Raw genomic sequence first — 7,500 nt, 5'->3', positions numbered from 1 at the left:
CGCAGTCCTCGGCAGACGTCGGAATTATTCCAAGTCCCGCCGCATTAGGGTTGGTTAACGACTTGTCCCGGCCGGGCTGGTTAACGACTTGTCTCGCCGACGTTGGTTAACGACTTGTCCCGGCAGGGCTGGTTAACGACTTGTCTCGCCGACGTTGGTTAACGATTTGCCAGGGCCCGGTCGGGCAACCCGATTGCCCGCCCGGGGATTGGGTTCGGGCTAGGGTTAGGGTTAGGGTTAGGGTTAGGGTTAGGGTTAGGGTTAGGGTTAGGGTTAGGGTTAGGGTTAGGGTTAGGGTTAGGGTTGGGGCTAGGGTTAGGGTTAGGGTCAGGGTCGGGGCTAGGGTTAGGGTTAGGGTTGGGGTTAGCTTTAGGGTTAGGGCTGGGGTTAGGGTTAGGGTTGGGGTTAGGGTTAGGGTTGGGGCTAGGGTCAGGGCTAGGGCTAGGATATGGGTTGGGGCTTGGGCTGGGGCTAGGGCTCGTGCTATGGCCAGGGTTAGTTTTAAGGTTTGGGTTGTGCTCCTGGCAGGTCCGCACGCGTCATACCTCGGCTGGCTTGCCGCGAGGGGACGTCTTCCGAGGGTCGTGCCGGCCGAGGGGCGGCTCCTCCGTCGGGACTACAGGAGGTCGCACCGCCCATCGCAGTCCTCGGCAGACGTCGAAATTATTCCAAGTCCCGCCGCATTAGGGTTGGTTAACGACTTGTCCCGGCCGGGCTGGTTAACGACTTGTCTCGCCGACGTTGGTTAACGACTTGTCCCGGCCGGGCTGGTTAACGACTTGTCCCGGCCGGGCTGGTTAACGACTTGTCTCGCCGACGTTGGTTAACGATTTGCCAGGGCCCGGTCGGGCAACCCGATTGCCCGCCCGGGGATTGGGTTCGGGCTAGGGTTAGGGTTAGGGTTAGGGTTAGGGTTAGGGTTAGGGTTAGGGTTAGGGTTAGGGTTAGGGTCAGGGTTAGGGTTAGGGTCGGGGTTGGGGTTAGGGCTCGGGTTAGGGCGGGGGTTAGGCTTAGAGCTGGGGTTAGGATTAGGGTTAGCGTTAGGGTTAGGGCTGGGGTTAGGGTTAGCGTTAGGGTTGGGGCTAGGGTCAGGGCTAGGGCTAGGATATGGGTTGGGGCTTGGGCTGGGGCTAGGGTTAGGGTTAGGGTTAGGGTTGGGGTTGGGGTTAGGGTTAGGGTTAGCGTTCGGGTTGGGGCTAGGGCTCGGGTGAGGGCGGGGGTTAGCTTTAGGGTTAGGGCTGGGGTTAGGGCTAGGGTTGGGGTTGGTGTTAGGGTTAGGGTTAGCGTTCGGGTTGGGGCTAGGGCTCGGGTTAGGGCGGGGGTTAGCTTTAGGGTTAGGGCTGGGGTTAGGGCTAGGGTTGGGTCTAGGGTCAGGGCTAGGCCTAGGATATGGGTTGGGGCTTGGGCTGGGGCTAGGGCTCGTGCTATAGCCAGGGTTAGTTTTAAGGTTAGGGTTAGGGTTAGGGTTAGGGTTAGGGTTAGGGTTAGGGTTAGGGTTAGGGTTAGGGTTTAGGGTTAGGGTTAGGGTTAGGGTTAGGGTTAGGGTTAGGGTTAGGGTTAGGGTTAGGGTTAGGGTTAGGGTTAGGGTTAGGGTTAGGGTTAGGGTTAGGGTTAGGGTTAGGGTTAGGGTTAGGGTTAGGGTTAGGGTTAGGGTTAGGGTTAGGGTTAGGGTTAGGGTTAGGGTTAGGGTTAGGGTTAGGGTTAGGGTTAGGGCTGGGGTTAGGGTTAGCGTTAGGGTTGGGGCTAGGGTCAGGGCTAGGGCTAGGATATGGGTTGGGGCTTGGGCTGGGGCTAGGGTTAGGGTTAGGGTTAGGGTTGGGGTTGGGGTTAGGGTTAGGGTTAGCGTTCGGGTTGGGGCTAGGGCTCGGGTGAGGGCTAGGATATGGGTTGGGGCTTGGGCTGGGGCTAGGGTTAGGGTTAGGGTTAGGGTTGGGGTTAGGGTTAGGGTTAGCGTTCGGGTTGGGGCTAGGGCTCGGGTGAGGGCGGGGGTTAGCTTTAGGGTTAGGGCTGGGGTTAGGGCTAGGGTTGGGGTTGGTGTTAGGGTTAGGGTTAGCGTTCGGGTTGGGGCTAGGGCTCGGGTTAGGGCGGGGGTTAGCTTTAGGGTTAGGGCTGGGGTTAGGGCTAGGGTTAGGGTTCGGGCTAGGGTCAGGGCTAGGGCTAGGATATGGGTTGGGGCTTGGACTGGGGCTAGGGTTAGGGTTAGGGTTAGGGTTGGGGTTGGGGTTAGGGTTAGGGTTAGCGTTCGGGTTGGGGCTAGGGCTCGGGTGAGGGCGGGGGTTAGCTTTAGGGTTAGGGCTGGGGTTAGGGCTAGGGTTGGGGTTGGGGTTAGGGTTAGGTTTAGCGTTCGGGTTGGGGCTAGGGCTCGGGTTAGGGCGGGGGTTAGCTTTAGGGTTAGGGCTGGGGTTAGGGCTAGGGTTGGGGCTAGGGTCAGGGCTAGGCCTAGGATATGGGTTGGGGCTTGGGCTGGGGCTAGGGCTCGTGCTATGGCCAGGGTTAGTTTTAAGGTTTGGGTTGTGCTCCTGGCAGGTCCGCACGCGTCATACCTCGGCGGGTGGCCGCGAGGGGACGTCTTCGGAGGGCCGTGCCGGCCGAGGGGCGGCTCCTCCGTCGGGACTACAGGAGGTCGCACCGCCCATCGCAGTCCTCGGCAGACGTCGGAATTATTCCAAGTCCCGCCGCATTAGGGTTGGTTAACGACTTGTCCCGGCCGGGCTGGTTAACGATTTGTCTCGCCGGCGTTGGTTAACGATTTGTCTCGCCGACGTTGGTTAACGATTTGCCAGGGCCCGGTCGGGCAAACCGATTGCCCGCCCGGGGATTGGGTTCGGGCCAGGTTTAGGGTTAGGGTTAGGGCCAGGGCTAGGGTTAGGGCTGGGGTTAGGTCTAGGGTTAGGGTTAGGTTCAGGGTTAGGGCTGGGGTTAGGTTTAGGGTTAGGGCGGGGGTTAGGGTTAGCGTTAGGGTTAGGGCCTGGGTTAGGGTTACGGCTGGGGTTAGGGTTAGGGTTAGGGCTAGGGCTAGGATATGGGTTAGGGCTTGGGCTGGGGCTAGGGCTCCTGTTATGGCGCTCGGCCAAAACTACGGCTTCCGCCGAATTCAAAACCTACAAGGTCCCGCGGCGGGGAGCAGCCGGGGGACGTGTTGGGAGCGACGTTCGGACCGAGGGGCGGCACTTTCGGAGGGTGGACCGGAGGTCGGTTAACCAATCGTCACGAGCCGGGGAACGGAAGAACTGTTCGCGCCGGGCTGCTGCCTAAGTCTTTGTCCTGTTCTGCCCGTCAGCACCGGACCCGATCGGTTACCGCAGAGCCGGCTCGGGACTGGTTAACGACTTGTCCCGGCCGGGCCGGTTAACCATTTCTCTCGCCGACGTCGGTTAACGATTTGCCTGAGCCCGGTCGGTTAACCAATTGTCACGAGCCGGCGAACGGAAGAACTGTCCGCGCCGGGCCGCTGCCTAAGTCTCTGTCCTGTTCTGCATGTCAGCACCGGACCCGGTCGGTTACCGCAGTGCCGGCTGGGGTCTGGTTAACGACTTGTCCCGGCCGGGCCGGTTAACCATTTGTCACGCCGAAGTTGGTTAACGACTTGTCCCGGCCGAGCCGGTTAACCATTTGTCTCGCCGACGTCGGTTAACGATTTGTCCCAGCCGGGCCGGTTAACCAATTGTCACGAGCCGGCGCGAACGGAAGAACTGTCCGCGCCGGGCCGCTGCCTAAGTCTTTGTCCTGTTCTGCATGTCAGCACCGGTCCCGGTCGGTCACCGCAGTGCCGGCTCGGGTCTGGTTAACGACTTGTCCCGGCCGGGCCGGTTAACCATTTGTCTCGCCGAAGTCGGTTAACGATTTGCCTGAGCCCGGTCGGTTAACCAATTGTCACGAGCCGGCGAACGGAAGAACTGTCCGCGCCGGGCCGCTGCCTAAGTCTCTGTCCTGTTCTGCATGTCAGCACCGGACCCGGTCGGTTACCGCAGTGCCGGCTGGGGTCTGGTTAACGACTTGTCCCGGCCGGGCCGGTTAACCATTTGTCACGCCGAAGTTGGTTAACGACTTGTCCCGGCCGAGCCGGTTAACCATTTGTCTCGCCGAAGTCGGTTAACGACTTGTCCCGGCCGAGCCGGTTAACCATTTGTCTCGCCGACGTCGGTTAACGATTTGCCTGAGCCCGGTCGGTTAACCAATTGTCACCGAGCCGGCGAACGGAAGAACTGTCCGCGCCGGGCCGCTGCCCAAGTCTTTGTCCTGTTCTGCATGTCAGCACCGGACCCGGTCGGTTACCGCAGTGCCTGCTGGGGTCTGGTTAACGACTTGTCCCGGCCGGGCCGGTTAACCATTTGTCACGCCGAAGTTGGTTAACGACTTGTCCCGGCCGAGCCGGTTAACCATTTGTCTCGCCGACGTCGGTTAACGATTTGCCTGAGCCCGGTCGGTTAACCAATTGTCACCGAGCCGGCGAACGGAAGAACTGTCCGCGCCGGGCCGCTGCCCAAGTCTTTGTCCTGTTCTGCATGTCAGCACCGGACCCGGTCGGTTACCGCAGTGCCTGCTGGGGTCTGGTTAACGACTTGTCCCGGCCGGGCCGGTTAACCATTTGTCACGCCGAAGTTGGTTAACGACTTGTCCCGGTCGGGCCGGTTAACGATCTGCCAGGGCCCGGTCGGGAACTCGATTGCCCGCCCGGGGACTGTTGTCTTGCTCCACCGCACGGCCGGGGGGGTCGGTCGGCACGGCTAACGAGCCGTCCGAGAACTGCCGGTTAACCAGTTGCCCGGTGGCAATTCGTTAACTGAGTCCGCTCCGGAAGTCTGGATGCGGGTCGGATTTGAGGGTCGTAGCCGGGCAGGAGATCCAGAGGCTCGGCAGCCGGGGTCAGATACGGCCGCCCCTTTGACACATGCAATTTCTGTACGGGGGCATTGGCGGGGTTTCCGGAGATTTACGGGGAGGCGTTTTTCTCGACCACTTAGGAGTGGTCGACGGGCGTTACGGGCCTCCCCACTTCGTTAACCCGGGCCGCGCGGCGGTATTTCCGCACGCTTCCCAAGGTCGCCCGTATGGATTTTCGGACGAATTCCCAATGGCGGAAGTCAGTCAGCGGGACGTATCCGCAGGCCCAAGCCGACCGAGGGGCAGCATATACGGGCTGACTACCGGTGCTCGGGCCGCCGAATCGAAACCTTGCCCGAATGATTTTCTGACAAAGTCCCGCGGCGGGGAGACGCGAGGGGACGAATTCGGAGGGTCGTGCCGGCCGAGGGGCGGCATTTTCGGTGGGACTACCGCAGGTCCCTCCGCCAAAAACAGGGCTACGGCCCGATCGAAAATCTGACAAAGTCCCGCTGCGGTGAGCCGCGAGGGGACGTATTCGGAGGGCCGTGCCGGCCGAGGGGCGGCATTTTCGGTGGGACTACCGCAGGTCCCACCGCCGATCCGAGACCTTGGCAGAAGTCGAAATTATTCCAAGTCCCAACTCGGAAGTCGGAATGAAGGCTGATTCGGGGCCCTGCTGCCGGCCGAAGCGGACGATGCACGGCGGCACTACCGGAGGGCCGACCGCCGACAGAGGCGCGTGCTCCCGGCGCCGCGCCGGTTAACCAATTGACGGCGGAAGTCTGTGAAGGTCGGATCCAGCCCGTCGGGCGGGCCCGAGGTGCGACGAGGCCGGCGTGAGCTCCGGGCGTCTTACCGCCGGTTTGACACACGTCATTGTTGTACGGTCAGTCGCGGCGCCGGTTAACCAGTTAGGCCCGGAGAGCGCTATGAAGGTTGCATTTGCCCCGCCTGGCCGGGCCAAGGTACGACCTGCCCGGCAGGACTTCCGGCAGGCGTCCCGCCGACTTGACACATGCAATTTCTGTACGGGGGCATTGGCGGGGTTCCCGGAGATTTTCGGGAACACGTTTTCCAGAGGCACTTAGACGGATTTCCAGTGGTACGGTTGACACACGAGACAGACAGACAACACAACACACACAGTGCGGAGGCCGAAGTGAACCTTCGGGGGTTATTTCGGACTCAGTAAGCGGGAGGCCAGGCGAGCTCCGACTTACAGTGATTTATAGACAGAAAAGGCTTTTGAATGCTTACCGAGGTGAAGGCAGACGGGAAGTCCGAGGACGCGCCAGGGGCTCCGGACAGGGTCTGAGCGGGAACCGTGGGCGACGGCCGGCAGACCGACGGGTAGCCAAAAGCCTTTTAGGAGGGGAGCACGCACTTTGTGTGACGGAGACTTGTGTGGGAACCAGCCTGCCACGGGTGCCCTCGCGAGTGTCGTCTGCGGAGACCTCTGTTCCCCGATCGATGCGGCTTGGTCGGTCCTACCTTTGGGAGAGGCCGAGTGGAAGCGACGGTCTCGACACGTGCGGCGAACTTCCACGCTCGGCTCGCTACCATCTCCGGAGGTGGGTTGATGGGTCTGCCGCGGGGCGGCCCGATACCGACCGAGGTCTTCATGCTTCGGACGGAATTGGACGTTGGGCATTCGCACGTTTGCACCGCGATCGATCAGCCGGATTCCCCCGCCGGCGGACGAGACTGCTGCGCCCACGAATGACGGGGGCCGGGCGGGCGGCCGTCGACCATCCCGAGAAGGCAGGCACACACGCGCTCCATACCTAGGCGGTGAAGGTGCGGACCTCACCGGAGCGGACGACGGGGCGGGATGGCGAGGCGCTCACCGGCGCGGCGTTGGCCCCGGGCCGTCGGAGGCGAGCGGCGACCGTCGACCGTCCCGAGAGCCAACTCGGCAGGAGCGGTGCGGGTGCGGACCCCACCCAGCGACGCGGCTCGAGAGGGGGCGGCGCGGCGCCGCGACGAGCATGGCCCCGAGAGTGCAGGGGACGGGCGCGCCGGCCGCAGCAGCACTCTCTCGCGCCGCACAGGCAAGGCGAGAGAGTCGGGGGAAGTCCGAAAACTAGAGTGGCAAGAGATGCCCGTGCAGCCACGCAACCGAAGCGTTGATCCTCGGTCACGAACGAGAGGGAGGAGAGGCCCTGCGCGTGCGGTGGCCCCGACCGACGGCCGGCCGGTGTGCGATTCACTCGAGGTCGGGCGACACCCGCGCGTCCCCTCCCCGCTCCCGCAGAGGCCGGAGACGTCCGGTCGCCACAGCGGTCCGCGTGCAGCCTCCGGTTCCGCGAGAAGGCCCGTCTCCTCGGGGCGAGGAGAGCCTCAACTCGGCGAGCGGTCCGGCGGGCGGTGCAGAAAGTTGTCGGTACGTTTCTCGGCATTCGCACACGAATCCGGAGAGGGAGAGAGTGAGAAAGGGGTGTCCGCGACGCGCACGTGGGCCAGGGGCGCGTGCGGCGGAGCGACACCCAGCGGACTCCCGCGACCCGAGGGGAGCCGCCGATGGCTGAACCGAGCACCGACCTACCCCGGCGGCGGGGAGGCCACGTGCACGAGCGCGGCAGTCGACCTAACGCACGAACACCCCCAGCCCCCACCCACCTCGCAGCTCGTGGCGGGCGGACGGGCGGGGCGCAGGCCAGCCGGGCGCGGCGG

The sequence above is a fragment of the Hypanus sabinus genome, chromosome 3 (genome assembly GCF_030144855.1).
Source record: "Hypanus sabinus isolate sHypSab1 chromosome 3, sHypSab1.hap1, whole genome shotgun sequence".
In the NCBI taxonomy this organism is placed as follows: Eukaryota; Metazoa; Chordata; class Chondrichthyes; order Myliobatiformes; family Dasyatidae; genus Hypanus; species Hypanus sabinus.
The sequence above is the reverse complement of the archived record's forward strand: the minus strand, read 5'-3'. Positions refer to the sequence as shown.